This window comes from Bos javanicus, chromosome X, assembly GCF_032452875.1.
Source record: "Bos javanicus breed banteng chromosome X, ARS-OSU_banteng_1.0, whole genome shotgun sequence".
In the NCBI taxonomy this organism is placed as follows: Eukaryota; Metazoa; Chordata; class Mammalia; order Artiodactyla; family Bovidae; genus Bos; species Bos javanicus.
The window spans coordinates 102,035,837-102,042,598 of NC_083897.1; the positions used below are offsets into that span (position 1 = coordinate 102,035,837).

Here is a 6,762-nt window from a genome sequence, read left to right on the forward strand (position 1 = left end):
GTTATATTACTATACAGTAAAAAGTTTTCATTTTTAAGGTTATAGTACTAAATTGGTAGAAATAAATCAAAGTTGGTTTCTATTTTATAGCTTAATTTTTAGCTTGTATATTCTGCTTTAAAATTACATTCACTCTAGTGGCAGAAGACACTTATTAGATCATTTTATTTGCCCTCCTCCATGCATGAATCAGGCTTAGATGAAAACAATGTGTAAGCTTTTTAATATTTTTCTGGGAAATTAATTTATTCTGAAGTAATGTACAGCCTTTTCTTCCTCGCATCATTCAGTTATTCTCAAAAGCCCTGTCTTCTCTCTCTCTGCTTCACACCCCACCCTTTAATAACAGCTTACAGCTGTGAGTTAGCCTATTCTGAGGTATGTTCTGAGTAGTGGCCTGCTGGAAGAACTTTATGAAGGCAACATTTTTGGTTACATTTAAATTTAAAGACACCAGAGAGTTGGGGACTATATGTTCCACCACAAGGAAGGGAGGATTATAGTAAATTGTACAAATTAATGCATTTAAATCATTTATGCCTTATGTTAATTTCTACTTTACCAGAATAGTACAACTATGGATTAGTATAATTTATATAATCGGCCCCAAACAGTGCAATTATTGATTAGCACAGCTTAATATACCTTAGTCAATCATTTCTTACATTAAATTCTACTTTGCCAAAACAGTAGTCATGTACCCTTAGCCAGAAGCCTTTGTTGCAAATCTTGGATTTGAACAAAGAGTAGAATATCTAATTCAAATTGGAAGATTATAATTCTACATGATTGAAGCTATAATGTGAGCCACATAAATCATTTTTAACTCCATAGTAGCAACACTAAAATTTTTTAAACAGGTAAAATTAATTTTAACAAATTTTACTCAATCCAATCTATCCCAAATATTGTTTCAACATGTAATCAATAAGAAAAGTTATCACTAAGATCATTCACATTCTTTTTGTCATATCAAGTCTTTGAAATCTGGTGCTTATTTTACATTCACAGTGCATGTCAATTCCAACCATGTATTATTTTTGAAACATATGTACTGAAATCTTTGTGTAAAAAGGGAGCAAATATAGTGGACAAGTCTAAGAACAAGAGCAAAGAGGTTGAGGGAACAAAAAAAGAAGTTGAACTGGTTTAGTAACAGTTCAAAAGCAACAGTAACACAAGCAACAGTTACTTGGACACTTTGGAGACTTCACTGTCCACATGGCCTTGCTCAAAAGTATCTAAGAGTCAGGAAATCCAAATGCCCTCCTGGCTCCACCACCAACCGGCTGTGTGATCCAGAGAGCATCACTTTGCTTTCTACTACTCAGTTTTGTAGACCAGATTATGAAGATCTCTTCCCATATCATGAATATTCTACACACACACACCCCACACACACAGAGCCCTGCTCTAACACTTAACTATTCTTAAGATAAAGTTTTTGCTGTACTTTCACCACAAAGAAACCTTGTATTTTTACTTATTCAGTTTCTCATGTTTCCTTCTCTTCTTTTCAAGAGCTGTACATGGGTGATATTTTATGTAAGTGATTAAAAATAGAAGTAAGCTCATTGCTTTGACCAATCTTGGAACAGAATGAATTGCTGATAATGCATCATTCATTTTGAGAATTTTTTTAAAAGGTTAAACATGTTATCAATATATTTCACAAAAATGTATTATATTTTCATGATCTTTTCCTCATAGCTCTCTCTTCCTCTCTTCCCTTCTAACAAAGGCAGCAAGCAGCAAATGGATGGGAAGGGAGTGGGGTCGTTCAGTGGTGGGTGGGTGGGTTGGTCATCCCTTTGCTTTTGTGTATCGAGTCCCTGGCTAAATGCCAGAGGTACTTGAACAAAAAAAGAGCAGAGCGATACAGGCTTTTAGGCAGAGTGCTCATTCATAATTAAGTTGCTTAGTTGCAGGGCCATCAAAGGAAGACTTCAAACACCCTGACAGCAAAGCCACCTGTGCTAAAAGCAGAAGCAAGATGGTGCAGGGGAAAGGTGCAACCGATGGCAGACACTCAAGAAGCACAGAGCTAAGAGGCCATTTTGAAAGACAAAAGCAAGAACCCAGGCTGTGTGTCAGAGGAACCTGGCAAGCATTGTTAGATATGAGACTCAAAATCTATTGCTGGGGCTTGTGCTAATGCACAAGAATCTCAAACCTTTCTTTGTTCACTGTGTTGCCTTAAACGGGAGAGTCTGCTTTTAAAATAATAAGCTTGTGACATCATTCATGGGATATTTATGCTGCATCCAGTATTGGGCTAGACTAGATGAGTACAGTGTCTAATTTAATCCTCTCAACAACTTGGTTGTTAGGTGCATTTTACAGACGTGGAAACCAAAGCTTAGAGCGGTTGAGTGATTTTTCCTGAGTCTCACGACCAGTAAGGGGCAGAGGCAAACTAACCACAGATCTCTGTCTGCATGCGCGTGTGCTCAGTCGCTTCAGTCATCTCCGACTCTGTGACCCTATGGACTGTAGCCCACCAGGCTCCTCTGTCCATGGGATTCTCCAGGCAAGAATACTGCAGTGGGTTGCCATGCCCTCGTCCAGGGGATCTTCCTGACTTAGGGATCGAGTCTATGTCTCTTTCGACTCCTGCATTGTCAGGCAGGTTCTTTACCACTAACGCCATCTGCGAAGCCCTAGATCTCTATCTACTAAGCTTAAAATTCTTTTTCTTTTTGCTGCATCCACTCTCTGTCCCCACACCTGCCAAGGTTTGACCCTCAGAAGTCACATTTCCATTGGATGACTGTATCAGAGGGTCAATCTATTGTAAAATCCTCCTACCACCCAAGTCTTTTAAAGACAAGCTCCTATTTCTAATAGGTCCTTAGTAACTTCTAGGGAATCTGGGGACTCTAGCTTACTACTGGGGCCTTGGAAACTTTCCAAAGAAACTTTAAGTCAGGCTTTCCTTGCCTTTGAACCCAAAGGATTTGGGTACAACTCACCTGGGTATAATGTAACAGAAAGTTTCCTGGATCATTTTCTTTTGCTTCCCAAAATGATATAAAATAGAGGTATGGGACCAGGTTAATCATGGTCTCAAAATGCAGGGCCACAATGATGGTAGAAAAGGAGAGGTCCCTAAGGATAATCTAGTTGAGCAACCTTGCTTTATGCCTAAGAGGATCAGAGAGGTTAAAGCCACAAACCTAGCAAAGAGCAAAGCAGACCTGGAGCCCCCATCTCTCCTACAAGGCTAATGGCTATTTCATAACTGCCCGGTTCCCCCCGCTCCTCAACTGCCTCCCTCCCACCAATGGCCAAGTTCAGACTAGACCCACTGGCAGTTTGAGCTGAGGAATAACAGGTCCCTACAATACAGCAAGCCAGTACAGCTTTTGATAAACATGACCTACTTTTGGGAAGGGGAGAGATGGATAAATTAGGAGTTTGGGATTAGCAGGTACACACTGCTATATATAAAATAGATAAACAACAAAGACCTACTGTTTAGCATAGCGAACTCTACTCAATATCTTATAATAACCTATAAGGGAAGAGAATGTAAAAAAAATTAATGTATGTGTTTATACATATAGGTATAACTGAACCACTTTGTTGTACACCTGAAACACATTGTAAATCAATATTTCTATAAAAATTTTTTTAAAAGGCCTACTCTTTCAAACAGGCAAGCACTACAGATAACATGTACCTCTCCAGAAATATAACCATCTCAGACACACAGCATGTGATACTGGCCCACTGCTTCATTCTCGGTAGGCAAAAATTTTCAGCGTCAATACTCCAAAGCATTCAGTTCAGTTCAGTCGCTCAGTCGTGTCCGACGCTTTGAGACCCCATGAATCGCAGCACGCCAGGCCTCCCTGTCCATCACCAACTCCCGAAGTTCACTCAAACTCATGTCCATCGAGTCAGTGATGCCATCCAGCCATCTCATCCTCTGTCATCCCCTTCTCCTCCTGCCCCCAATCCCTCCCAGCATCAGGGTCTTTTCCAATGAGTCAACTCTTCGCATGAGGTGGCCAAAGTATTGGAGTTTCAGCTTCAGCATCAGTCCTTCCAATGAACACCCAGGACTGATCTCCTTTAGGATGGACTGGTTGGATCTCCTTGCAGTCCAGGGGACTCTCAAGAGTCTTCTCCAACACCACAGTTCAAAAGCATCAATTCTTTGGCGCTCAGCTTTCTTCACAGTCCAACTCTCACATCCATACAAGACCACTGGAAAAACCATAGCCTTGACTAGACGGACCTTTGTTGGCAAAGTAATATCTCTGCTTTTCAATATACTATCTAGGTTGGTCATAACTTTCCTTCCAAGGAGGAGTAAGCATCTTTAAATTTCATGGCTGCAGTCACCATCTGCAGTGATTTTGGAGCCCAAAAAAATCCACAATAAACACTATTTCAGGCAACATTTACACTGGCAAGACATTTGGAATGTAGCCTTTAGATGGTGCTAATGTTCTACTTTTAACATGGAGTCTGCAAGAACTCTGTGCTCAGCATCAAGGAGGTAGAAAGGACCTTGAGAAGCTTGCTATATTTCAAACCTCCTGTTCCAAGCCCTGGGAACACACCAGCAAACAGGTTTGGAGCTATCTTGGTAAAAATACATTTCACAGGCGTTCATTGCTATAGCTAGGTTTTGGTCATGCTAAATGTACCTTACCGGGTGGCTCAGATGATAAAGAATCACCTACAATGCAGGAGACCCAGGTTCGCATTCGTGGGTCAGGAAGCTCCCCTGGAGAAGGGAATGGCTAGCCACTCATGTTCTTGGGGCTTCCCTGGTGGCTCAGACAGTAAAGAATCTGCCTATAATGCAGGAGACCTGAGCTTGATCCCCGGATTGGGAAAATTCCCTGGAGAAGGAAATGGTTACTCACTCCGGTACTCTTGCCTGGGGAAATTCCATGGACAGAGGAGCCTGGTGGGCTACAGTCCATGTGGTCACAGAGTCAGACACGACTGATAGACTAACAATTTCACTTTCACTTTTCACTTTTGGTAGATCTCATGCAATCCATGCCATCAGTCAATACTTTAAATGTGAATATACATCCTCAGAATTCAGATCCATCTGTGCCTTTGTGCACTGAGTAGAACTTGTGGCTATCTTGGTTCCTAATGTCTGATTGTGTCACCAGATTTGTTTAATGGAGCCATTCATTTTGTGAGACAGTTTTCTTCGGGAAAGCCTCATTCATTCACTTATGAAAGAATTGGTGAAATCTACCATCATCCATTTTTTTTTCTGTCTCTGAAAAGAGTGGTGGGGTCGGGGAAACACATCACACCATAGCAACCTTTCTACAGCGGGCTTTTATGTCTTATTTCTTCTCTTTTCCACACACTGTGAGTTCCTGAGACTCCATTCGTCTCACAGTCCTGCTGAAAGAGACAATGCTTTGCTCTCTAGTTTTTCTTTGCCAATGCAGTGAGTGACAGGCTGTGTCACAGTCTCATTGAGAAGCCTTTGACATTGTTGAGATTTTTATGCATGGAAGAAAATTACTCCTTGTGCATTCCCATGGACAGCTCTGCACATGTAGGAGCTGACAGAGGTTCCCAAAGTAAGACATCACACTTAATATATACACTTGTGAGTGTATTTGTGTGTGTGTGTGTGCACGTGTGTTTATATCTGCCCTGAGTGGAAGAGAAAGAACAACTAGGGAGCAAAGAAGGGTAGAGATAAGGAGAGAGGTGAAGTTCCTACCCAGATTATCTGTTGAGAAAAAGCTAGGAGAGTCATGATACCATCATTCTGATGTCTGAAATGGTATTATAGTGGAAAAGTATGTTTGTCCAGAAAGATCACAGAAGGGACAGAATTAGATCCAAAGAGATGGAAATCTTTGGGAGACAGGATTCAACTCAGTTTCAGCAAGAACTTTTTGTTGTTGTTGTTGTTGTTCTTAAAATTAAAACAACAGCAACTCTAGGATCCAGGTGAGCACTGGCCCATGGGTGGGCTGGGAAGACCACTGCTTCTGCCTTCCTGCTTCCACCCTGGAGTATATAGAATTTAAGCCTCCAGTCAGAGTTTATGGTAGAGCTAAAGAAGAACACAACCAACCAAGGATCATATGAAATTATAATTGGCCAATAATCCCAGGTGGCGTTAGTGGTGAAGAATCCACCTACCAATCCAGGAGATGCAAGGGATTCAGGTTAAATTCCTGGGTTGGGAAGACCCCCTCGAGTAGGAAGTGGCAACTCACTCCAGTATTCTTGCCTGGAGAATTCCATGGACAGAACAGCTTGGCGGGTTATAGTCCATGGAGTTGCAAAGAGTTGATGTAAAGGCTTAGGCTGAGTATGTTGTGGAATGGGCTTCAAAGGACCCATATGACTTCTTTTCCACAGTTATTCTGGCCCTAATGTCATTGTTTCTAGCAAGTGCTATATTGTCTTGCAAATTGGCTAAGATGATTGGGAAAAGGAGCAAAAGAAGAAACAAAAATATCAAAAAAATATTGCAAAAGCTAAATGATTGAAAAAACATTGAAGGCATAAACAGGCTCTGCAACCAGAGGAAAATCGTTTGGAAAATTATTCAGCTTTGGAAGGACCCAGTAAGGTTTCTTTTCAGATCTTATGATGGTATTTTTCAGTAAACAAAGTCTGAGCATATGGAAGAATCATGTTAGTTCTCACCTGTACTGTAGCAACTTTTCAGCTTCAGTATAGAAGTCCGTTGACAGTTACTATAAATTGGCTCTTATTATGCTACAAATTCTTTGTAACTGACGTAGTCATTTGCCT

At 40.9% G+C, this 6,762-nt stretch overlaps 1 pseudogene; it reads left to right on the forward strand.

Annotated features, from left to right (window-relative positions):
* Nucleotides 1–6,275: 6,275 nt before the first annotated feature.
* On the forward strand, nt 6,276–6,505 carry LOC133242643 (small integral membrane protein 15-like; annotated as a pseudogene).
* The last annotated feature ends 257 nt before the right edge of the window (nt 6,506–6,762 follow it).